Here is a 25,850-nt window from a genome sequence, read left to right as displayed (position 1 = left end):
TGGAAAGATAAACAAAATTAATAAACCTTTAGCCAGACTCACCAAGAAAAAAGGGAGAGGACTCAAATGAATAAAATTAGAAATGAAAAAGGAGAGTTACAACAGACACCGCAGATATACAAAGCATCCTAAGAGACCACTACAGGCAACTCTATGCCAATAAAATGGACAACCTGGAAGAAATGGACAAATTCTTAGAAAGGTATAACCTTCCAAGACTGAACCAGGAAGAAATAGAAAATATGAACAGACTAATCACAAGTAATGAAATTGAAACTGTGATTAAAAATCTTCCAATAAACAAAAGTCCAGGACCAGATGGCTTCACAGGTGAATTCTATGAAACATTTAGAGAAGAGCTAACACCCATCCTTCTCAAACTCTTCCAAAAAATTGCAGAGGAAGGAAAACTCTAGAACTCATTCTCTGAGGCCAACATCACCCTGATATCAAAACCAGACAAAGATACTACAAAAAAACAAAATTACAGGGGCTTCCCTGGTGGCGCAGTGGTTGCGCGTCCGCCTGCCGATGCAGGGGAGCCAGGTTCGCGCCCCGGTCTGGGAGGATCCCACGTGCCGTGGAGCGGCTGGGCCTGTGAGCCGTGGCTGCTGGGCCTGCGCGTCCGGAGCCTGTGCTCCGCAACGGGAGAGGCCACACCAGAGGGAGGCCCGCATACCACAAAAAAAAAAAAAAAAAAAAAAAAAAAAAAAAAAAATTACAGACCAATATCACTGATGAATATAGATGCAAAAATCCTCAACAAAATACTAGCAAACAGAATCCAACAACACATTAAAAGGATCGTACACTATGATCAAGTGGGATTTATCCCAGAAATGCAAGGATTCATCAATATATGCAAATCAATCAATGTGATAAACCATATTAACAAATTGAAGAATAAAAACCATATGATCATCTCAATAGATGCAGAAAAAGCATTTGACAAAATTCAGCACCCATTTAGGATAAAAACTCTCCAGAAAGTGGGCATAGAGGGAACCTACTTCAATATAATAAAGGCCATATACAACAAACCCACAGCAAACATCATTCTCAATGGTGAAAAACTGAAAGCAGTTCCTCTAACATCAGGAACAAGACAAGGGTGTCCACTGTCACCACAATTATTCAACATAGTCTTGGAAGTCCTAGCCATGGCAATCAGAGAAGAAAAAGAAGTAAAAGAATACAAATTGGAAAAGAAGGAGTAACACTGTCACTGTTTGCAGATGACATGATACTATACATAGAGGATCCTGAATATGCCACCAGAAAACTACTAGAGCTAATCAGTGAATTTGGTAAAGTTGCAGGATACAAAATTGATGCACAGAAAGCTCTAGCATTCCTATACACTAATGATGAAAAATCTGAAAGAGAAAGTAAGGAAACACTCCCATTTACCTTTGCAACAAAAAGAATAAAATACCTAGGAATAAACCTACCTAGGGAGACAAACGACTATACTACAAAGCGACAGTAATCAATATAATAGGGTACTGGCACAAAAACAGAAATATAGATCAATGGAACAGGATAGAAAGCCCAGAGATAAACCCACGTACCGATGGTCAACTAATCTATGACAAAGGAGGCAAGGACATACAGTGGAGCAAAGACAGTCTCTTAAATAACGGTGCTGGGAAAACTGGACAGCTACATGTAAAAGAATGAAATTAGAACACTCCCTAACACCATACACAAAAATAAACTCAAAATGCATTAGAGACCTAAGTGTAAGACCAGGCAATATAAAACTCTTAGAGGAAAACATAGGAAGAACACTCTTTGACATAAAGCACAGCAATATATTTTTTGACCCACCTCCTAGAGTAATGGAAATAAAAACAAAAACAAACAAATGGAACCTAATGAAACTTCAGAGGTTTAGCACAGCATAGGAAACCATAAACAAGAAGAAAACACAACCCTCAGAAGGGAGAAAATATTTGCAAATGAATCATCAGACAAAGGATTAATCTCCAAAATATATAAACGGTTCATGCAGCTCAATATTAAAAAAACAAACAACCCAATCCAAAAATGGGCAGAAGACTTAAATTGACATTTCTCCAAAGAAGACATACAGATGGCCAAGAAGCACATGAAAAGCTGCTCAACCTCACTAATTATTAGAGAAATGCAAATCAAAACTACAATGAGGTATCACCTCACACCAGTTAGAATGGGCATCATCAGAAAATCTACAAACAACAAATGCTGGAGAGGGTGTGGAGAAAAGGGAACACTCTTAACACTGTTGGTGGGAATGTAAATTGATTCAGCCACTATGGAGAACAATATGGAGGTTCCTTAAAGAACTAAAAATAGAATTACCATATGATCCAGCAATCCCACTACTGGGCATATACGCAGAGAAAACCATAATTCAAAAAGACACATGCACCCCAATGTTCATTGCAGCAGTATTTACAATAGCCAGGTCATGGAAACAACCTAAATGCCCATCGACAGATGACTGGATAAAGAAGATGTGGTACATATATACAATGGAATATTACTAAGCCGTAAAAAGGAACAAAATTGGGTCAGTTGTAGAGACATGGATGCATCTAGAGACTGTCTGAGTGAAGTCAGAAAGAGAAAAACAAATATCGTATATTAACACATATATGTGGAACCTAGAAAATGGTACAGATGAATTGGTTTGCAGAGCAGAAATTGAGGCACAGAAGTAGAGAAAAAATATATGGAAACTAAGGGGGGAAAGCGGCGGAGGGGGGTGGTATATGATGAATTGGGAGATTGGGATTGACATGTATACACTGATGTGTATAAAATGAATGACTAATAAGAAAATAAATATTTTTTAAAAGCATGACCTAAAAGCCATGTAATTCGTGCAAATGTTCTGCAAACTAATTGAGTTTTTTAGAGGTTTTTAAGGTGTCTCAAGATCTCAAAATTATTGCTTAGGAAAGTTTCCTTACAAGCAGCCAAATAAAATCCTTAATTGAAAACAAATCTATTGTTTAAAGACATAAAAACCAAGTATTTTTAAATGCCTGTTTTCAAGAATGAACATGCAGAAGCAAATTTTGTGTTTTGTGCACAAGTCTAAAGATACAACTTTTACTGGTATTGTGATTACATTGTAATAAATCCAAAAAAATTAAAAAAAGTGTCACAGTGACTTTGAAAAAGGGAACAAGTAATCCTTTCTCAAGAAATGACAAATGCAAATACAACTGAACTCAAAGTCACCATAGTCATCTGATTTACATCCTCTGTTTACATGACTGTGTGTATGGTGCAGCAAAGCAAATAAAAATTAATATAAAACTGAATTTCAGCATGATTACATTATTTTAACCAAGTCAACTGCAAGAACTGTTATTGCTTTTTTAAAAAAAAACTTTTTTTTGTTAAGGTATAGTTGTTTTACATTGTTCTGTTAGTTTCTACTGTATAGCGATGTGAAGTAGAGTTCCCTGTGCTATACAGAAGGTTCTTATTAGTTATCTATTTATACATATTAATGTATATATGTCAATCCCAATCTCCCAATTCATCCCCCCCACCCCCACTTTCCCCCCTTGGTGTCCCTACTTTTGTTCTCTACATGTGTCTCTATTTCTGTCTTGCAAACCGGTTCATCTCTACCATTTTTCTAGCTTCCACATATATGCCTTAATACACGATATTTGTTTTTCTCTTTCTGACTTAGTTCACTCTGTATGACAGTCTCTTAAGTCCATTTGAAAAATCCTTATTAACCATTAACAGCAGTAATCAGAGAGAGAGACAGAGCAACAGCTGCACCAGCATATGGCATTTTTCTACTTAGAAATGGTTTGCTTCAGGGGTCTTCAATAACAGGATTTCTCAAAGTATATTTTTACTTACAATGTATGTATATCAACTTTCTCTCTGTGATTGTTGCCTTTATTTTCTTTTAATCAAGTAAGATTTATTTTACTAAAGAAAACTCTTACTCATCCGCACACTTGAAGGGAAAGCAGAGGGCACAAGGAAAGCAGCATCTATGGACAAAACATGAGTCAGAAAAGCAGTCCATATGCACTTCAATTATTTGCCTTTTGCGTAGGTAACAATACAATGTACTCACAAGACATTTTGTCTTTTCCATATCCATTACAATATTTATAGGAGTTTAGTTAAGATTGCATAATAAGTACCATTTATAAGGTGCTTCCATGTGACTGGCAGTATAATGGGCTTTCTTTTTTTTTTTTAATTTATTTTTGCCTGTGTTGGGTCTTCGTTGCTGCGCGCAGGCTTTCTCTGGTTGCAGTGAGCAGGGGCTACTCTTCGTTGCGTTGCATGGGCTTCTCATTGTGGTGGCTTCTCTTGTTGCGGAGCACAGGCTCTAGGTGTGCAGGCTTCAGTAGTTGTGGCTCATGGGCTCAGTAGTTGTGGCTTGTGGGCTCAGTAGTTGTGGCTCGTGGGCTTAGTAGTTGTGGCTCCCTGGCTGTTGAGCGCAGGCTCAGTAGCTGTGGCACACAGGCTTAGTTGCTCTGCAGCATGTGGGATCTTCCCGGACCAGGACTTGAACCCGTGTCCCCTGCATTGGCAGGTGGACTCTTAACCACTGCGCCACCAGGGAAGCCCTATAATGGGCTTTTTAAAAAACATGATTCCATTTAATCACAATAAGGTAAATGTCATTAACTCGATTAGAAGATGAGGAAACTTAGGCCCAAGGTCACACTTCTAGTCAGTAAAAGAGTTGAGATAAAATTCCAGTCTGTCTGCCTGAATAGATATTTTTCCAGAGAAGATATACAGATGGCCAATAGGTACATGAAAAAAATGCTCAACATTGCTAATCGTCAGAGAAATGAAAATCAAAATGAGACACCACCTCACACCTGTAAACATGGCTATCATCAAAAAGTCAACAAATAACAAATGTTGGTGAGGATGTGGAGAAAATGGAACACTTGTACACTGTTGGTGGGAATCTAAGTTGGTGCAGCCACTGTGGAGAACAGTATGGAGGCTCCTCAAAAAACTGTAAATAGAACTAGGACTACATTTAAATTTTAAAAAATTTAATTAAAAAAATTCTGTTCTGTCTGACTTTAAAGTACTTTCTCCTCATCATTATACTCTGATTTTAGTTTTTCATTTGTTCCTTTCATGTTTGAAGCAACTTATAGATACCACACCTGGAAAGGGGTTAAAAAAATATGCTGCATGGGACTTCCCTGGCGGTCCAGTGTTTAAGACTCTGTGCTCCCAATGCAGGGGGCACAGGTTCGATCCCTGGTCAGGGAAATGAGATCCTGCATGCCGCAGGACGCAAAAAAAAAAAAAAATGCTGCAATAATAAACAGTTGTATTTATTAAGCAGTGAGCTATTTCTGTACATTATCCTAAATTTTTAAGACATAATTCATAATTGAATAGAATACTTGTTGTTAACACTTTATTTCAATTAGTCAGTCAACTTGCATTCGTTGGTTTAGATAAGTTTCTATATAATTCTATTTTTTAATAGAGATAACTTCATAAATATTTCATATTAGAAAGATCAAGATACTGCCAACACAGATCTATTATTTTAAGGTTTGAAAACTACTTATTTTAAAGTATGAAAGGTTAAGTTTGTGCTTGTTAATTGGAAATCTGGAGGGAGACTGTGATTGCCATTTTTGCCCTTGTTCTTCATCACCTCCCATCATTACTGACAATGTAAACGAGTCTCCCGTTTCAGATCAAGGCCCAGAACAGGGGCATGTCTATAAAGGCACATTTGGGAAAGGTCACGAGAAATTGGAATGATGGTGATCACTTCTCTCCTTCGCCTCCTATTTACAGAATGAAATGAAATGAGAATATTTCATAAATGTGAATTAATTGTGACAACTTGGAAAAACACTTCTAACAGTCCTCATCTGAAAAAAAAAAAAAGTTCACAATACTAGTTTAGAAGTTAGGGATTTGGATTTCTGAGCATATGAAGATATGAAATAAATTGTTAATTTATGTTCAGCTCCCTAGAACAGCCTTCAACTTACATGTAACCCAGGGCTGTGGAATTTAACGACATGAGGTTCCCAGTACCTTGTCAGGGTCGAGATGGGGTTGCATGTTGTAGGTTTAAACCAGCTCCGAAGTATGATCAGGATCATAAAGACTCCTATTTCTTGACGACCAAGGGATCAGCACTGGGTAGGACCAAGCAGGCAAGCAGAAGGATGTTTCTGAAAAGCTCTGGTCACACTGTCTGAAGGGTTGTCAAAAAGTGTTAGAGCTGAGACAAGTCCATTACCAAGTCCAAACTCATCATCGAGTTACCATGTTTATGGAAGGATACCCTATGTCTGCTATACAGTCAGAACTCAAGAAGACACTAAATGCCACAAAGGGACAGGGAAAATTTCTGAGTTAATTCTGAAGGATGGTTGCTTCAAAGGTGATGGGAGGCTCCTTTCTGAGAGGGGTCGGCTCTCCACCTTGGTCCAGCCTCTCGTGCATAAGAGCCAGGACCTCGCTGAGCCAGCCATCTCTGCCTTGATATGAGATGAGTTCCTAAGAGACTGGGCTGATGAGATGGGGGTTGCCATCATCCTGTTGGGAGAAGAAAGAAATATGAAAGGTCTCTCTACAGCTGTCCCTGCACCTGTCATGATTCGCTCATGCTCTGTAATCACAGAAGGAACTTCGGCTTTTTGTTTTCTAACTTTTCTCTCTTCAGCAGCAGTGTTCACACGTGATCTTACAGTTGGAATTAGAGCACTTCTAGAGATGAGAAGGCATTGCTTCATACTATGTACCTTTAATTAATTTATTCATTCTCTCTCAACAAACACTTAATGATCACCTAGATGGTTAAAGATGCTATGAGATATAAAGGCAAACTAGCATTTCATCGTTTAAGAAGTTTACATAATCACATCAATAGTAAGTATATACCAAAATAATTAAATTTCAGTTAAAGGTGATAAGTATCTGTTACAGGCTGAATTATGTTCTTCCCAAATTCATATGTTGAAGCCCTGCCCCCCAATACTTCATAATGTGCCTGTATTTGGAGATAGGGTCTTAAAAGTGGTAAAACAAGGTTAGTAGTGTGGGCCCTAATCCAAAATGACTGGTGTCCTTATAAGAAGAGATTAGGACACAGATACACACAGAGGAAAGACCATGTGAAGACATCAGAAGGATGGTGTCTACAAGTCAAGGAGGGAGTTCCTCAGAAGAAAACGACCTTGCTGACACCTTGATCTTGGACTTCTAGCCTCCAGAATGGTCAGAAAATAAAGTTTTGCTGTTTAAGCCAGTCTGTGGTATTTTGTTATGGAAACGCTAGCAAACACAGATTTTCTGAAAAAAAAAAAAAAAAAACTGACAGAATTAGAAATTAAAAGATCACTTTACACACACACGCACACACACAACCCTCCTTAAGACTGAGTGCTTAGAATCTATGTCTCTTATTTTAAAACATTTGGATATTGGTTTATCTCCATGAGACCTCTCCTATTCAGAAAGGTTATCAGTTGTATTCTTGATCACATTTGTAAATTCTTTTATTACACTAGAATATAGTCTTTTGGTATCTGAAAATTGAATACCATTTAAAGGGTCTAGGTGTTGCCCTCTTATCTTCTCTTGTGAGTTTCAGTTCCACCTGACACCCTTTCTTTACAGATCCTTGTTAAATTATAGTTGAGTATGTATGTTGTTTCAAGTTAACAAAAGTGTACATCTTCCTAAACAGTTTCTTCTCTTGTTCAATTTATGTTATTGTCTGCTCTTAACTAATATATATATATATGTATGTATAATTGTCTTAAGTTTTTTTCATAGGTCTCTACACAGTCTGGGCTTTGGGCTATCCTGGCCATTTTGCTGCAGATCTGACTGCTCCATTTAAGGCAGTTCATTCACAATATCCATTTAGTGATCCTAATGACCTCTCTATGTAATTTCTCCCTATTTTTTTTAACCCATTCTTTTAAATGGTGACCTCAGAGAGCTCTGTATATAGTCAAACTGTTCTCTTTTCTTTTTCTCTTCCATAGAATTACCAAAATTTTGTCAAAATTCCATTCTAGAAAATCCTATCATTTTTGTATCAAATTTTATTTAAAATTGTTTACATAATAGAAAATGAACATGGGTTCCCTGTAAAATTGTTTTTCAGTAATACAGAAGTTTAGAGAACAAAAAGGTAAATTTCCCCATGCCCAAACCAATTTTAATTCCATTCCCAGAGGTAGTTGTCATTCATACATTGATGTTTCAATATCTTTTTCTAGGTATTTGCTGGAGGAGGTCATGGAGAGGACATGACCACTGGTTGACCCGTGAGCTGGACCCAGGCAATGCGAGGCACCTCACTCCCTCCCCTGTCCTTGGGATGCACATTCTACCCACTGTTCCCACAATGGGAGCCGTTTTCAAGGCCACAGCCATGAGAGAGCAATGTGTTGTTGAGACCATCTGGACAGTACACACGACTGAACCAAGGTAAGGCCTCTACATAAACTTTCAAGATCCTGGCGGGGAGTGTGGAGTTCTACTTATCTTGCGGCAACAAAGGCAAGCCTCCTACGTAAGTTTTCTCTTGCTTATTAAACCTGCCAACTACCACTCTCGAGTGGCTGCCTCTTTAGTCTCTCCAGGCCCTCATGTATGGGCCTTAGTTTCAGATTTCACCTGGAGAACTCCTGAGGTTTTGAACCAACAGAATTTAAATTTGTCAGGATATACATTACCTGGATGTCTAAACACCAGAACTTTCTAAAGTTTTATAGCCTGTTCTTTGATCATCAGTTTATAAACCAGTGTCATCATAATTAAAGTTATTAGAGTGCACGATGTTGCTGTGCTATAGTGCATGCTGATTGGTGGTGGTCCTATAAATAGCCAGTTGGTGTTGCCATGGAATCCTTGTTCTTTGTGATACAGCCCGAATGTGTGGGACTTAAGGCAGGGTTGCATTAATGCCCCAGTATCGCTGCTGGAATGACAAGTTTTCTAAGATTATCAGTCGTTTACATGTTTTGACATTTAAAGCTCTTTATAAACCATTGAACTGTCCAAATGTGTATTGTATATTTTAATCTTTTTCCATTATAGTGCACTGTGGATTTGAAATGTCTAAGTGTTGGAAATAGCATTATACCAAAACGTGGCAAATCTTAAGTATGGATAAATGGATATGGATAAATACATCTGTGGGTATTGGCCTTTTTAAAACCTAACATACCCATTGTGGAATTGTTTTTATGTCAGTACATCTAATACCCCCTCACACTATTTAATAGCTGCATGGTATTACATAGCTTGTGTATCAGCTGTGGTCCTAACAAGAAACGTGCATGGCCAGGACTAAAAGAGCCAGCAGGGGATGGTGAAGCACCCAGGTGTCAGCAACAGAAGAAAACAGTTACCACCTCGAGGATCGAGGAACAGGGAGAGAATGAGATTTGGTCCTCGAACGAGTGAGGACTGTGGGCCTGGGTGCTTGCCCATACGTATCCAGTGGGAGGTCTGGCCATAGGTAGAAGGATGCTGTCACTACCCATCACAGTATGGCAGGGAAGTAGCAAAGGAGAAATACCAGAAATACCCTCTCGCTCTCCCATCCTGTTGGTGCCTCCATGGGTTGATCCAAACCAGCAGAAGCCAGAGCAGACGGGAAATGCAAGTCATCTTCCTAGGAATCAGAGAAGGACAGAGCATGGGTATAGAGGGGCAATCACAGAATAAAGAGCATTGTATGTATATGAGAGTCATTCTGAAACTATTCACTGAGGACCTGCTATTCACTGCTGCCCTGTTTCAGGCATTGTTCTAAGCACTTTCCATATATCGCCTCAGTAAATAAATTCATAGCATGAACTTTTAAACCGTTCTTTAGTGACAGAACATTATAGATGACTCATTCCCCACCCCCTTTTTTTTTTTTTTGCTCTTACAACAATGCCAAACAAAATTAATTTTCTTGAACACACATATAAGTGATCTTGTGGAAAAGATACCTAGATAGGAAACAGTAGAGTCAAAGGCAAGACATTTTTTTAACTTAATAGATTCAGTCAAATAATTCTACAGAAAACTGCATCAATTCACACACTCACCAGTGAGAATGCCAGTTGCCCCAGACCCTGGCAGAATCTCACTATTCTCTCATTTTCACCCAATCATCCAAGCAGGAAATGGCACATCGCTGTGGTTTTAATATGTTTTCCCCTGATTACCTGTGTGATAGAGCATACCCTTTTATATTTATTACCATTTATTAGTAATTTATAGTTATAAATTGTATTATTTGCTCCATTTCCTATTGGATTGTTTGCCTTTTAAAAAATTGTTAACATTTTTAAAATAACACTACGTTTAGTAAACTTTTATAGTTCTTTTTCTCTTAAAAATATTTTCTCCTAATCTGGTGCTTGTCTTCCACTTTATTTAAGATACCTTGCATTTTACAGGACATGTTGCTATCCATTGAGTTGCATTTATCAATCTTTTCTTTTAGGGGCTTTGGTCTTGTAGCATATTAGGAGGGCTTTGCTATCCCAGAGGAATAAAAATATTTTCTTTTTTCTCCAACAACCCCGTGAACTTCTAAATATAGATATTCAATTTATATGGAGTTTCGTTTTGTATATGATGAGTGGTAGAATTATAATACTAGTTTTTCCCATATGGGTATCCAATTGTAACACACTATTTATTGAATAGCAAGTCTTTCCTCTCAAGTATTTGAAATACCATTTCTATTATAAACTACAAAGAATTCCTTAATGATATATCATATTGCAGTCCTGGGATAAATATACGTGGTTATGTTATCTTAGTCTTTTATCAAGAAAAGAATTTAATTTGCTGATTTTTAAAATTATATCTATGTTCTATCTGACGTCGAACTATTATTAAGTTTTTGTGACAGGAGGTACAACAGTACCTCTTGTATTATTGGCTTGGTGTTATAGCAGACATGTGATGAATAGGAAAGCTTTAATCTTTTTCTTTACCGTGAAACAGCTTAAGTAACAGGAATTATTAGACAGCTCTTAAGTGCCTTATAGGATGCTTTGACTGAACTCGTAAGCTAAACAGATGTCATTTAAGCACTTCTGCTTTAAATACTTTTCCATTTAAAAAAAATTTTTTCTTTTATTAAGGTATTTTACTTGTTCTTCAGTCATTTTTTTGGTCACTCATATTTTCCTAGAAACTGATTATTTCATCTAGCTTTTCATATATATTGGTATAAATCTACATGTAGTATTTTCTTATTTTTAATTTCTTCAACATCTATAATTATATCTGTTTCTTTTTCCTAATGTAGATTACTAGTGAATTCTCTTTTCTCCTGTTAATTAGACTTGCTAGAGTTTTAAATATTTTATTGATTAATATATATTTTAAAAATCTACTTTTTGGCTTTTTAAGTCACATTTACTTTTAAATTTTTTCTTCTGTTGTATAAATCCTGAATTTATCTTTGTTTATTTTATCTCTCTAAGTACTTGGAATTGTTTTCCAAGATCTCAAATTAAAGGCTTAATCTATTCATTGTTTATTTCATTTTTCTATTAAATGCATTTAAGGCTGTAAGTGTTTCTCTGAGAACCGGTTGGGAGGGAGAAAGTGTGAGAAAATAAATTGTTATTCAAAAACTTTCCATTATTACTTATATCAGAAGATGTGACAATGGAAATTTGGGCTGATACTCACAAACACTACAAATTACATCTCAAGGTGAGGTGGCAGACCCACAATGCAGAATTTTCAAAGGAAATATTCATGTTGTCCCTCACTCACATCTAGGATATGAGAGTCAAGAGTTGGATTTGGAGAAAATTGCTGGAGGGTATCTCTAGCCTGAACTCTGCTCTGAGTCACAATCCCTCTCTCCCATAAGAAAAAAGAGTGAGGAATGTGCTCTCCCTCAGCCCCACCCACATGAACAGAAAGGGGGTTGCAGGTGACCACTCAGAGTTTAGCCTGTGTATTCTGCAGTTAGAGGGACATAGGAGTAGACAGGGGTCTGAGTCAAGACCAAGAAGCTAAATAAAGCACAACATACTGGCTGAGGAGACCTCCATGGGAGCAAAGTAGTGGCCTGAAGTTTGGTAGGAAACTGCTCTTCCAAAATTTTGGGGAAAAGACTTGCAATTTCCATGGACCAGATATTTATAGAGAGCAGCGTGGCCTCTCTCCCAATTTCCTATCCACCCATCCCATAATTAGAGTAGTCAGCTAGCCAGAAGGGGAGGAGGAGTAGAAGAAATACAGGAGGAAAGAGAGAAGAAGCCAATTAACCTCCTTTCCTTAGATTTTTCCCTGCAGTGGGATCTCCAGGAGAGGACTTAAATCAAGATTAGAGTTTTTGATGATTACATAAGACTGGACATTTTAATCTCTGAATTAAGACCCTGTTTGACAAGTTAAACAGGAATTATTCCTTTAGGGTAAATCGTAAGGCTGCCAGTTAACCTGAGCTGGGTAAAGGGGAAAAGTAGCGGCACTGAACAAAAACAATAGGACAGTGAGACGCAGAATAGTTTCTTTATGACTGCACCCATGAGTCATGTTTGCTTACATTAAGGTAACACTTCTTTTTTTTTTTGGCTGCGTTGGGTCTTCGTTGCTGCGCGCCGGCTTTCTTCTAGTTGCGGTGAGCAGGGTCTACTCTTCATTGTGGTAGGCGGGCATCTCATTGCAGCGGCTTCTCTTGTTATGGAGCACGGGCTCTAGGCGCGCGGGCTTCAGTAGTTGCCACACGCGGGCTCAGTAGTTGTGGCATTCGGGCTCAGTTGCTCTGCGGCATGTGGGATCTTCCTGGACCAGGGCTCAAACCCATGTCCCCTGCATTGGCAGGCGGATTCTTAACCACTGCAGCACCAGGGAAGTCCCATGGTAACACTTCTTGATCTGAGAGGAATTCAGTGTCTCCCACTTTGATTACGTCTTTATCTGCTAGTCCTTATGTTTCACTGGGCTTGCTTTGTGTATTTTAAACTGATGTGGCTGGAAGAATAAATTCTTCTGATTGTTACAAATTCTTAGAAAAACAGATCTTGAGTCATAATAAAATAGGCCTCTTTATCCAAATAAATAATCGCCACATTAAATTCTACCTTTTTGTTGTATTAATATTGTCACACTAGTTTTTAAAATAAGTTTTTACTTGGTACTTTTCCTTTCCATCCTTCATTTTTAAACTGTGTCATTTTGTTTGGGACGTGTATCTTGAAAATAGCATTTAATTAATGTTGTTTGATTTGTCTGTTTGTTTTTATTCTGAGTTTTTCTGTTTAAATTTTTTTTACCCAAATCCAATGCTATCTGTCTCATAGGAAAATTTAATCCTTCATGTTTATTTTAATTACTTTTGATTTACTTATTCATTTTATTATTTTTATTTATTTCAATATCATGAGACTTAAACACAGTAAATTATTTTAGGTTAATAATTTATCATGTGAACTTGTTACCTAAGTTGTTCTTTTCTTGAGCTTTTGATCAGGATTCTCTATTCCAAGTGATATACAATTCAAATTAAAAATAAAAGTACACGTGTGTTTATGTTTAGGTATAGGCTAAAGCAAGGAAAACAAAGAAGTGCAAGGGAAGCTGGGCTCGGTGTCCACAGGATATCAGGGCTTAAACCGTGTCAGGCAATCTCCCCACATTTCTGTTACCAGTTGAAGCTTCCTCTCTTTGTTGGCATCATTCCCTCAGCCTTCTCCTCCGAACGTCTCCTACTTGAATAGTGACACCTATAGGCTCATGGTCTTATAACTCAGAATATTAAGTGAGTAGAAATAACATTGTTTCTTCTGCTCACTGGTGTACTATTTTAAATTCTAGCAATTTCTCTCATTCCATATCTTCAGATTAAGTGAGTAGAAATAACATTGTTTCTTCTGCTTACTGGTGTGCTACTCTAAATTATCACTCATTATTGACACAGCATTTTTATTAACCCTTCTCTACCCATTTCTCTACCCCTTAGGTCTGCCTTTAAAAAGACAGAATAGACTTCCTTCCAAGATTAGTAAATGAAATTTAAAGTTTAATTTTTACAGTAATTAAAAATGCATTTGATGACTTGGAGTTAATCATATGACTGTCTTGTATTTACATTTTTAAAAAGAGAACTACTTGGGCAAAAGTAGTTTGAAGTCACTTCGGCTTTTGGGATTTCAATTTTTTTCAGGTTGAAAAATGAAGTGACTTGAAGTGGACGATCCCTTAAGTTCTTTTTATCTTCAGGTCTCCATGAATCTGTGTCTCTATAATTTCTGTCTTGCAGAAATTCTGCAAGAATTAATGTTTGTGAAATAACTTAAGACTTAAGGATGAAAGATTTTATGCTAGTGTCAAAAACTATTTTTATTAAATGAAGCATGCCAGGGAAATCGTTTCCATCTCTTCCTCCGTAAGACAAAGTGCAGGAAGGATTCAGACTGACTTAGTTTTGATCTTGTGACAACTGTTAGACCAATGATTGTTGCTTGGGATTTAGGTACCATGACTAGAAAGAGCAATTCTGTCAATAGAAGGACAAGAGAAGGAATGACAGTGCAAAGACAGGCATCTCATTTCTATTAGGCCTCACTCAGTTAGGGTCAATCTAATTTTTTTAGTAGTTTAGACATTTTATAAACTATTATCTTAGTGACTTACATTACTATTTTGTATGTATTTAGTTAATTAAGGTATTTTTCAGTATCTATATCCAAATTTTTTAATGCAACAGAAATTTTAGCATGTTTTCACATCCTCTCATGAATCCACGTTGATATCATCGAGTATTAAAAGTTCCAGATTGTTTTCAATTTTATAAGCTATGTTCCAATAATTATTTGTTTTAACTATGCTCTTTCTGGACCATTTCTCCTCAGTAATAGTAACTTTGTCTGCATTTACCTTGCCATTGAAAATCATCAACCCAGCATGTGGTGCTGAACTTCATTAAAATGGCCACTAACAGAAATTACATATGAGACATTTCCAGTGAGGTTGGTAGTAGAAAACCTACTTGTGTAGACATTTGTTTGCATAGTAATGTGCAACCAGACACTCTTTGGTATAGTCAATCTACGTCTAAAAAACTGTATTCTAAGTTCTGGATCAGAATGCCTACTGCAAAAAGCTCTGCTTACTGCATAGCCTAGAAGTAAATGTCCAAGCCAGCTGCTGCCCTTTCAGGACATCCGTTCTTCTTATGGCTCAATAATATTACATTGTATATATAAACCACATTTTATTTATCTGTTTATCTGTTGATGGACACTTGGTTTTTTCCTCCCATCTTTTGGCTATTATGAGTAATGCTCCTATGAACATGTGTGTACAGGTATCCTTTGAGTCCCTGTTTTCAATTCTTTTGAGTATTTACCTAGAAGTGGAATTGCTAGGTCATATATAAGTCAGTATTTAGCTTTTGAAGAATAAACTTTTGAATAAACTTTTTATAGGACCAAATATTCTGAGTATAGAATGTATGACCACTTGGAAGGATGGGGGAGGAGGAATTCAAGTAGTTTATAAGGATTTAACCAGATGGTTCCTGAAATGCTTTAATAACCTGAAGATCTATGATTTTATACTATTATGTTAACCATTTATTCATTTCATCTATCAATAAAATAACAAAATAAAACCTGCTCTATAAAAAAATACACCAGGTTTAAGGAACACCATAATAGTGCCTTAGTCTGAAGAGTACAGGCAGTAGCAATTTGATGAGATGCACCAGATACCACCCAAGTATAAAAAAGGTGCTCTGTATCTTGAGAAATAAATCCGCAAGCAAAGGAACTAAAAATGATGCTCTTGAAAACCCTGGATAATCCAGTAATATTCACCAGTAAGATAATATGATCACAATAGTGTTCAGTGGAAGAAATGTTTTAAAGGTGACAAATACACCCTTCTACTAGAATTTGAAAATTTTGGAGTTAGAAACACACCTAGAAGAAGATGCAGTGACATACTGAGTTTAAATGGTGAGCCAACATGTATTAGCTATAATAAGACTTGGGGTAGGGCATGCAAATATAGGACAAGCCTTACAAGGAGAGATGTGCAGGAACTCCATTCCAGATCCAACTCCAGAGGAGATCACCTCGTTGAAGCCTCCACTCAGTGTCAGAATCTTAGAGCACCTTGGAAACTATTCTCAATATGGGATGGATGACTGCTTAGGGGGGTGTTGGAGAAGAGATTCAAGTACAGAGTAAAGATTTAACCAGATGATCCTTGAGACGCTTTATAAACCTGAAGGTTTATGATGCTATGCGATTATGCTTAACTATAAATTTGTTTCATCTATCAATACAATGCATCAAGATTAAGAAAAAACCATGATAATGCAACACACCAGCCACCAGCCAAATTTACCTCAGGAGAATAGGATCTGGGCCTTTTCTGCAATTTCAGACAATTTCCCAAATTAACCCCTAACTGTAAGTCGTTATCGGAGTCAGAGCTGAGAATAACTCTGTCTTTCCAGCACTTAAAAAGCCATTGGAATTAACACAAATCACAGATTGAAAATGTCATTAAAAATAACATCAATGAACAGTAAAACCCCCAAATTAAAGACATTAGCTTGTGTTGTAGGTATTATTCTTGTCTATATATTTGTATTCACTACATATGAAATGTATTTTTCTGAAGAATGAACTATTTTGTATTCATTTTTTTCTATGATTGTTAAAACATATTTTAAAATAGATCTCAATAAAACTGTGCTATCCTAGGACTTTAGAAGTAGAAAGAATCTTGAAGATTCCTGGTCTGAATTTTACTTTAAAGGATAATGAAACTCAGAGAAGCCAAGGGGTTTACATCAGACACGCAGGGAGGTAGTGGCAGAAGAAGCTCAGAAACTCTGTGCCCTAAACCTCATGTCATAATTATGTTTCCTTTGCTGTAAATCCATCAGTGAATTGCTTGACTTATAGTGAAGAAAACATGGCTGAGAGTAAAAGGTTTGCTCTTGGGTTCTGAGATAACTGGTCAACACTGTGCTTGTGATTTGTTTTCCACATCTCCACTCCAGTGGTTCTCCTTTTCAGCTCTCCTATTCCTCTCATATGTATCTTATGTAACTGTTATCCTATGGAATTGGTGCCCCGTCTACAGGGCCTGGAGCAGAAAAGAAGCACCCAGAGTTGGGTCACCTCAATGAAGCAGGAAGTGCAAGCAGTCAATGCCAAATTCCAGAAGTGTAGAAATCTAAGGGTGTCCAGAAGGCCTGCTTCTATTGAAGGCCCCTTACCACATGCTCAGCCACACTAATGACTGGAAGCAGGTCTCCCTTTAGGGACTGGAACTGTGCAGACTGGCGATCACTTTCCAGCGATCCTGCAATTTGGAAAGCCCTCTCCCAGCATGCATTAGAAATTTGGATCAAGTCCGCATTAGCTGTGCCAACCTCATTACTGTCAGGAAGGAAGCAGTTTCTCAAATAAAAAGAAGACAAATAAGCTTCTTTGTCATACCAATCCCAGACAAAAATAGCTGAAACACTATTTAATATGAAACAAATTGCTGTAGAGGTACAGAGCTTGTTTTCATTTTAAGGAATCTGTATCTAGGTACTTAAGTCTTCGAAAAGAACAGCAGAAACAATATGCTCTTTATTGAGCGTCGTAAAGGATTTCATTTTTACAGTCTAATACTTAATTTTACTTCCAATATTGAGTTATATCTTAGAGTTGATGGCAATTCTTATTTCCATTATTTGAATCTTCTTTTTCCCAGAGCCACTCAGATTGAATAAGGACAGCTCTAGAGTTTCCCCAAACCCAGAAGAATTTATGTCGAAAAGATCACTCTATGCATTAGATTGTATCAAACCTAATTTGGCCAAGGGAAACATCAGTTTCATAATGATGAAATTCCTTCCATCCTTTTAGGTTTGCACATTCATTTCACTGTTTTTCTTTGAAGCTAAAGCAACTCCTATGTTTGCTATTTTGTAGCCTTTCATTCAGAATTTCAGTTCTTCTTGCAGAACAGCTACAATGGTAATTGCTGTGGCCTTAATGATACTTGAAGGTGTCCTCAGTGGTTGCTTGCTCCTGGACTTTTCCTGATTTCTGAGAATGTCCTTTTGGGTGATAATGGCTGGCAGCCTTAAAAAGGGCTGTATGACCATGCTTACTGGGGCTGTAAGACCTGGCTGCTCTAGTGTGACAGATATTGTACAGGAACTCAGCTACCAACCAAGCACTTAAATGATTAGCATAACTTTTTCTCTGCTTGCCTCTGCCTTATCCTTCTGAAGTTGATGTTAAAAAACACCTACACCTTCTCCTTCCTGCTGAAGCACTTGGCCAGACTCACCCTATTTCATGTACATCTGGAAATGTTAACTATTTGCAGATGGACTGAGCTTCTGTATTTATGATCTCTTTGATTTTTCCTTCCCTCAGCAAACTTAGACTATACCATGTACCTGTGTTCACTCTTATAACAGCTTCCTACTAAAGGTCTATCTTCCTGGCTAGATTATAAGCTCTTAGAAGATAGGTCCTCCGCTCCGCTTATTCTTATATAAACTAAGGTGCTGGACACAGAGTAAGTGCTCAGTGAAAGCTTGAATTCAACAATCCAGAGACCCAATGTGGACTTTACAGAAGCAGGTTGGATGGCAGCTTGGGATGTTTCTTCCTCTGTTATTGGCCTTTTCATTGGTTATTTGTTAATTGCAAAAGAATGAAAATTATATTTGGAGTTGGCTAGATGCGAGTTTAAATTCCAAATCTATCATGTATCTATGGGATGATTTAAACTTCTTGAGTCTCATTGTCCTTGTCTTTCAAATGGGATAACGGTTCCTCTTTTAAAAGGTTTTTATAAAGACATAAAACTGTTAATTATTATATTTGTCACATATTATATGAATTTCTCCATCCTAATGAGAAAATACAATTATTTCAACCTTTAGCATGATTGTATTAATGAAAGGCTTTGAAGTCAGATCTTATAATAGTCAAACACAGTTGCAAAACTATAGAGCTAATAAAACCTTAGAAATTATGAAATCTAGTGCATTTCAAACTTATAAAGCTATGGGATTTCTGTTCAAGCAAAATACTTCTAAGTGATTCAAAACTAAACATTAATTCTCTAGGATGTTCTGGTTGAAGCAAAGATCGAGATAGTTGAGCCCCATCTCTTTTACCTCCCCCTTTTTCTCCCATTCAATGAGCATCAACTAAGGAATTGTCTAAATTTCTAGGACTCCTCATATGCATTTTTGAAACCCAGTGGATGGTCCAACCCTGTCATTTTATAAATGAAAAAAAGCTAAGAGTCAGGATAAACAACAGGTCCTGCTGTATGGCACAGGGAACTATATTCAATATCCTGTGATAAACCATAAAGGAAAATAATAGGAAAAAGAATATATATATACAACTGAATCACTTTACCATAGAGCAGAAATGGACACAACATTGTAAATCAACTATACTTCAACAAAATTTAAGAAAATTAAAAAAACTACTAACCAATAACATTTTGTAACCTTAAGAAAAACACTAAGAGTCAGAGATATAATATTACACGTTCAGGGTGACACAGCTCATTAATATCAGACCTGAGGCAAGAAACACGCTTCTTAATTTCCAATGTGGTGCTTTCTTCATTCACTAGAGGGTGGCACATGCACTTAGTATGAAAAGGATAATTGGTCCCATATTGGTCTTTCAGTCCAAACAAGTCCAGACAACAACAGCAATAAAAACAATATCTAATTTGTATTGAAGTTTACTGTATATCAAACATTATTTATGTATTTTAGAATCACTTTCATCTAACCATTGCAACAACCCTATGATTTGAATATTGGTATTATCCCCATTTGACAGTGAAGAAATTAAGTATTAGAGAGGCCAAATAACTTGCTTAAAGTTACCCAGCAAGAAACGCTCAGGGTCTATACTAAATTCAAATCTTCCCAACATGAAAATCCACATTGAAACAGCACTAGACTCTGGATACTGAGAAAATAAACATAAATATTGTTTACATCAGTAATCTTTAAAAATTTCAAGGCCAAACAAAGATACTGACTTTAGTCTGGGAAAAAATTTATTCTGTTTAAGTTTTCTACTGCATACATTTGAAAAGAATCTGTTGATTATTTTGCTTTACATTAACAAGCCATTTTCTTGATTAAAAGCCATTAAAAACCATTACTTTTTAAGCTGTGCTTGCATTTCTCAGGCACATTTAAATTTTACAAGTCTTTATTTACCAAGAGAAAGCTAAATTCAGTCAATATTTTTCTAAGAAAACAGCCTTTGATCTATGGTGGCACACGAATATTAAACCATTAAATAACAAAGAAGTATAATCATGACTTAACTAGTTGCTATAAATTAATTTAGATTTACACTGCAAAAAATTATTTTAACAGGAAATAAAATTATGGACATTTGTGGTTGCACTCCTATATTAATTTTTGTTTATATACCTCCAAAATTATCCATTGTAAAAGTCAAATATTTAATTAAGAATTATTTTTGAACTGATTATTTTAGTGTATTCACCTATTTTTTACTTGTTTAATGCAATATATATTTATGTTAGTTTTATATTGACTATATACTTTCATATTTTGAAACTCTAGTGATTCCCTCATGTCTAAATTCATATAATTGGCATACAAAAAATACACATGTATAAACTGTACAGTTTGATAAGTTTTGACACATATGTATTCCTATAAAACTATGCATCAAGATGGTAAACGTATCCATGGTACCCAAAGATTTCTTCATGCCCCTTTATAATCTACCCTACCCTGCCCCAATCCCCAAGCAACAACTGATTTGTTTTCTGTTCCTATAGATCAGTTTTTTTTTTCTAGAGTTTTTTATAAATGGAATCACACACTATGTGCTCTTTTTGTGGGGGTAGGGGAGTGGAAGTTTGGCTTCTTTTACTCAATAGAAATATTTTGAGACTCATCTGTACTGTTATGCATATTAATAATAATTCCTAAAGTCACAGTTGCTTTAACCTGCTATGGTTTCAAGGAGGAGATACCACATTTATCTTAAAATATTACCATTTAAAATATCATCATCTACTCACATTTACCATATTACCCTAACTCTTCCTCATTTTCTTAGGCTACCAATCACAGATCTTCCACTGTATTATCTTTCGAGGTATACATTTATAAATTTAGTCATGTCTCTAGGGAAAGAAGACTTTGAAAAGCTAGCCCCAGTTTAGAAAGGTAAAGTTATTATTTGGTTAGGTCAAGTCCATATGTCTTCCAATGTTCTGTCAATGCTGTTCTTAGCTGACTGTATTACACAGCATTAAGTGAGGAGTTTGTGGCCTTCCTTGTCTTCTAATCGATCTCATATTTCTTCATTTTCTCTGAAATGTAATCCTGTTTTCGCCTTTCTTCATTTTATTTATCAACCCCGCAGTAAATTCGCTCAGAATGCCTCAGATAAGTTCCCTCAAGTGGAATCTTCTCATTGTCAATAATCATGATTCATATCTTCATTTTCTTGCATTATTTTTTCACAAATTAGTCCTTTGGCTGTACCATAATACTGTTATTCATCCCTAGGAGTTTCTTCCATTTCTCTTTGTTTTTCAGGGAAAGAAAGAACATGATGCTTCTGATAAAATATATTCCTTTTTATCTGGAATGCCCTCTCCCTATCAACCTCATTTTTGCTAATCATTTTCTCTAGACTCACTTTGAATTCTTCCCCCCGTCTCCCCAAATCCACCCATTTTGAAATCATGTGTTTTCCATGTGCTCCCATAGCACTTCATTTGTACCACTATTATGCATTTAGTACTTATAACTTTGTGGTAGGTTCTAGCACGTATACGATATCTTTCCGCTGCCTGTGAAGTCTCAAACAGCAGCCTTGAATCCCTGAAGATGCCTTGCACCAAAGGGATAAATAGTATTATCTCAGTAGCTTTTGTGTCAGTCTCCCTTCTCTGAACAGAAGCAAAAAGATCCCGTGATGATCTTCCCACCAACCATCTTTATGGATTAGTAGGTCTCTTCAGGGTCAGTTTCTTTCTTCTCCCTCCAAACTCCTTCTTCCTTTAAAGTGACAGATGATTAATATGTGGAGGTGGGAAAAAGGAGAGACAAAATGGTAAGAGGTGATTGGATCTATCTAGGATTAAAGAAGGGAGGCGAGGTTGTCAGATTTAATAAAGAGAGATTCATTTCTAGCAATTTGTCTCATTCCATATCTTCAGATTAAGTGAGTAGAAATAACATTGTTTCTTGTGCTTACTGGTATGCTACTTTAAATTATCACTCATTATTGACACATCATTTTATTAACCCATCTCTACCCATTTCTCTACCCTTTAGGTCTGCCTTTAAAAAGACAGAATAAACTTTCTCCCTAGACTAATAAATGAAATTTAAAGTTTAATTTCTACAATAATTAAAAATGCATTCTATGCCTTGGAGTTATTCACCTGACTGTCTTGCATTTACATTTTTAAAAAGAGAACTGCTTGGACTAGTCACTTCACCTTTTGGAATTTCAATTTTTTTCATGTGAAAAATGAAGTGACTTGAAGTAGAAGATCTCTGAAGTTCTCTTTATCTTCAAGTCTCCATGAATCTGTGACTCTATAATGTCTGCCTTGCAGGAATTCTGCAAGAATTAATGTTTGTGAAATAATTTAACACTCAAAGATGAAAGGTTTTATGCTAGTGCCAAAAACTATTTTTATTAAATGAAGCATGCCAGGGAAGTCTGTTGTGTCTGGGGATAGCTGCCGTCAGACTCCCCAGCACTGCTGTGCCCAACACAGCCTCGGAAAGGGGCAAAAGGGAACAAGAGTTCCCCTAATAGATCCAGAAATTATGATGAGTAGAGAGCACAAATATACGTGAAATTCAAAATGGAAGTGGTAACATGTACGGTCAGACATTGATGCTTACAGAAAAGAGTCCATGAAAGGATCTTGTGTTGGTGGCCCTATTGACACTCATTCATGCACCAGAGAAGAAGAATTGGTGATACCTCTGTGTGCCTCTTTGCTCGGTGTTATCCCCAGTGACTGCCCCTTTGTGCTGAACCTTTCTTTGCCTGATTCCTTCTTCCCCTACAGAGCAAACCTGTTTGATAAGCCTGGTTTCGCCATGGAAGTCACTGAAGTGACTACTGAATCACTGAGTTGGAATTCAAGACAACATAAAATTATTAATTCAATTTTTCCCGTGTTTCTCATATCAATAAACTGAGCTTCAGAACAGTCAATGAACTATCAAAAAACACAATTAATTCATATTTATACCAGGGCTGAATAGCATGCTGTGACTCATAACCAATGCTTATTTCACCACAGCTTAATATCTTATAAATTAATTCTAGTCTCAGTACTGACTGATGGAAGTGTAATGGATCCCCTAACTGCATGTTGACAAAAGCTTTCAATGCTTTAACACAAAATATTGATGAAGCAAATAATCTACCTCTTGGCAAGGGCAATGGAGGAGAAATTGTACACCAACACTAGAAGTGCTGGTACGAAATCCACCACACCATTTAGGGATAATAAAGGAATCATGGTCAGTAGACTTAGCCCATTGGTGGATTACAATTTCATTACTGTCTAGGTTTCATTTTCCATAAATATGAAAAGGCAAGGTTAGAATTAAAACCATCAAAAACAGTCATTTTTGTTCATAGTAGATGAATATCAGCAATTTTAGGACAGGAGACAGATGTAAGGAATATACTGGAGTTAGTTCTCCAGTGAGAGCTTATCTAGGTCTTCATTAAGTATGTTTACTAATAACATGGGAATCTTATAAAATATAATTGCAGTAGGCTGGAACGTAGTCCAAGATTCTGCACTCGGGTGATGCTGACGCTTCCAGTCTCAGGACCTCATGATGAGTAGCAGTGATCTACAACAATGCTCCTCAAACTTGATCATGCATCAGAATCCCCTGGGGGGCTTGACTGAAAACAGATTTCAGGGCCCTACCCCACACCAGAATCTCTGCAGAGATTCTGATTCAGTAGGTCTGTGGTGGGGACTGAGAATTTGTACATCTAACAAGCTCCCAGGTAATGCTTGGTTGACTGATTGAGGTCCATATTTTGAGTAACACTTCTCAATCACCTGCAGCATGTCTTATATAATTTCATTTTTATTATTGCCATCACCAGATGTTGAACAATAAAAAAAAGTAGTGCTTTTGTTTTAGGTAAAGGAGAGTAAAAGCTACAAAAATTTTAAAAGATTAAAGTGAGTAGAGGTCTTCCCCAAGATGGCAGTGTAGGAAGACCTTGTGTTCACCTTCTCCCACGGGCACACCAAAATTATAACCACTTACAGAGCAACTATCTATAAGAATAACCTGAATATTAGCAGAAAAGATTTCCACAACTAAAGATATAAAGGAGGAGCCACAACAAGATGGGCTGGAGGAGTGGAGACACAGTATAGTCAGGACCCACAACCCCAGGTTGGTGATGCTTAAACTAAAGAGATATCAAACCACAGAGGTACTCCCCAAGGAGCAAGAAGCAAGAGGTCCAAGCCCTGCATCAGGCTCCCAAGCCTGGGGGTCCTACATCAGGAAGATGAGCTCCCAGAATATCTGGCTTTGAAAACCAGTGGGACTTAGGTTTGGGAAAGCTGGAGGGCTATTGGAAACAGAGAGACTATGCTCTCAAAGAGCACGTGGAAAATGTCATCTGCTCCAAGTCTAAGCACAGAGGCAGTAGTTTGAAAGGCGACTGGGTCAGACCCACTTGCTAATCTTGGAGAGCTTCCCAGAGAGGCAGGAGGCAGCTGGGACTCCTCCTGGGGATGGAGATGCTGGTGGCAGCCATTTTGGGGAGCTTGTTCTACCTTGATGACACTGACACTGGCACTGGTAAGCATCCCACTGTTGGTGGGATGTAAATTGGTGCAAACACTATGGAGAACAGTATGGAGCTTCCTCAACAAATTAAGAATAGAAGTACCATATGATCCAGGAATTTCACTTCTGGGTATTTACCCGAAGAAAACAAAGACACTAATTCAAAAAGATATATATACCCCAATGCTCATAGCAGCATTATTTACCATAGCCAAGATATGGAAGCAACTCAAGTGTCCACCAACAGATAAATGGATAAAGATGTCATATATATATATATATATATATATATATATATATATATATTGGAATATTACTCAGCCATAAAAAAATAAAATCTTGTCATCTGCTACAACATGGATGGATCTAAAGGATATCATACTAAGTGAAATAATTTAGACAAAGAAAGACAAATGCCGTATGGTCTCATGTATATTTGGAATGTAAAAACCAAACCAAGCAAACAAAACAAAGTGCAAACAGACTTATAGATAAAGAGATCTAACAGGTGGTTGCCAGAGCAGAGAGCAGTGAAGATTTGGGTGAATAGGTGAAGTGGATTAACAGGTAGAAACTTGTAATTATAAAATAAATAAGCCATGGGGATATAATGTACAGCATAAGTAATATGGTCAATAATATTGTAATAACTTCGTGTGGGGACAGATGGTCACTAGACTTGATGTGGTGATCATTTCATAATGTATGTAAATGTTGAATCACTACGTAGCTCACCTGAAACTAATATAATATTGTAGATCAACTATTTTCAATAATAAAAAAACATTAAGGTAACTAAAATATGCAAATCAAAACTACGAGATATCGTCTCACACCGGTCAGATTGGCCATCATCAAAAATTCTAGAAACAATAAATGCTGGAGAGGGTGTGGAGAAAAGGGAACCCTCTTGCACTGCTGGTGGGAATGTAAATTGATACAGCCACTATGGAGAACAGTATGGAGGTTCCTTAAAAAACTA

Source organism: Physeter macrocephalus, chromosome 18 (genome assembly GCF_002837175.3).
Source record: "Physeter macrocephalus isolate SW-GA chromosome 18, ASM283717v5, whole genome shotgun sequence".
NCBI classification, from domain to species: Eukaryota; Metazoa; Chordata; class Mammalia; order Artiodactyla; family Physeteridae; genus Physeter; species Physeter macrocephalus.
This window is presented reverse-complemented; position numbering follows the sequence as displayed.